The sequence below is a fragment of the Physeter macrocephalus genome, chromosome 14, assembly GCF_002837175.3.
Source record: "Physeter macrocephalus isolate SW-GA chromosome 14, ASM283717v5, whole genome shotgun sequence".
Classification (NCBI taxonomy): Eukaryota; Metazoa; Chordata; class Mammalia; order Artiodactyla; family Physeteridae; genus Physeter; species Physeter macrocephalus.
In genome coordinates, this window is record NC_041227.1 from 28395973 (window position 1) to 28397912 (window position 1940).

General features: G+C 37.9%; 1 protein-coding gene across 8 annotated transcripts in view; it reads right to left on the reverse strand.

Annotated features, from left to right (window-relative positions):
• RNF24 (ring finger protein 24) overlaps positions 1-1940 on the reverse strand; it is a 170763-nt gene that overhangs the window by 75863 nt on the left and 92960 nt on the right. The gene's annotated exons all lie outside the window — the stretch shown is intronic.

The window sequence follows — 1940 nt, forward strand, 5'->3', positions numbered from 1 at the left end:
AGCATCTTTTCTGACCACAACGCTGTGAGACTAGATATCAAATACAGGAAAAGATCTGTAAAAAATACAAACACATGGAGGCTAAACAAGACTACTAAATAACCAAGAGTTCCCTGAAGAAACCAAAGAGGAAATAAAAAATACCTAGAAACAAATGACAATGAAAACACGATGACTCAGAACCTATGGGATGCAGCAAAAGCAGTTCTAAGAGCGAAGTTTATAGCAATACAATCCTACCTCAAGAAACAAGAAACATCTCAAATAAACAAACTAATCTTACACCTAAAGCAATTACAGAAAGAAGAACAAAAAAATCCCAAAGTGGGCTTCCTTGGTGGTGCAGTGGTTGAGAGTCCGCCTGCCGATGCAGGGGACAAGGGTTCGTCTCCCGGTCTGGGAGGATCCCACATGCCGCGGAGCGGCTGGGCCCGTGAGCCATGGATGCTGAGCCTGCGCGTCCGGAGCCTGTGCTCCACAACGGGAGAGGCCACAACAGTGAGAGGCCCACGTACCTCAAAAAAAAAAAAAAAAATCCCAAAGTTAGCAGAAGGAAAGAAATCATAAAGTTCAGATCAGAAATAAATGAGAAAGAAATGAAGGAAACAATAGCAAAGATCAATAAAACTAAAAGCTGGTTCTTTGACAAGATAAAGAAAATTGATAAACCATTAGCCAGACTCATCAAGAAAAAAAGGGAGAAGACTCAAATCAATAGAATTAGAAGTGTAAAAGGAGAAGTAACAACTGACACTGCAGAAATACAAAGGATAAGGAGAGATTACTGCAAGCAACTATATGCCAATAAAATGGACAACATGGAAGAAATGGACAAATTCTTAGAAAAGCACAACCTTCCGAGACTGAACCAGGAAGAAATAGAAAATATGAACAGACTAGTTACCAGTAATGAAATTGAATCAGTAATTTTAAAAGATCCCAAGAAACAAAAGTACAAGACCAGATAGCTTCACAGGTGAATTCTACCAAATATTTAGAGAAAAGGTATCACCTATCCTTCTCACACTATTACAAAAAACTGCAAAGGAAGGAATGCTTCTGAACTCATTTTACAAAACCTGTATCACCCTGATACCAAAACAAGACCAAAGACACACACACACACACACACAAATTACAGGCCAATATCACTGATGAAGAAGAAGTAAAGCTGTCACTGTTTGCAGATGACATGATACTAGACATAGAGAATCCTAAAGATGCTGCCAGAAAACTACAAGAGCTAATCAATGAATATCGTAAAGTAGCAGGATACAAAATTAATGCACAGAAATCTCTTGCATTCCTATACACTAATGATGAAAAATCTGAAAGAGAAATTAAGGAAACACTCCCATTTACCACTGCAACAAAAAGAATAAAATACCTAGGAATAAACCTACCTAAGGAGACAAAAGACCTGTATGCAGAAATCTATAAGACACTGATGAAAGAAATTAAAGATGATACAGATTGAGATACACCATGAGAGATATACCATGTTCTTGGACTGGAAGAATCAACATTGTAAAAATGACTCTACTACCCAAAGCAATCTACAGATTCAAGACAATCCCTATCCAACTAACCACCAATGGCATTTTTCACAGAACTAGAACAAAAAATTTCAATTTGTATGAAAACACAAAAGACACTGAATAGCCAAAGCAATCTTGAGAAAGAAAAACGGAGCTGGAGGAATCAGGCTCCCAGACTTCAGACTATACTACAAAGCTACAGTAATCAAGACAGTATGGTACTGGCACAAAAACAGAAATATAGATCAATGGAACAGGATAGAAAGCCCAGAGATAAACCCATGCACATATGGTCACCTTATTTGTGATAAAGGAGGCAAGAATATACAGTGGAGAAAAGACAGCCTCTTCAATAAGGGGTGCTGGGAAAACTGGACAGCTACATGTAAAAGTAAGAAATTA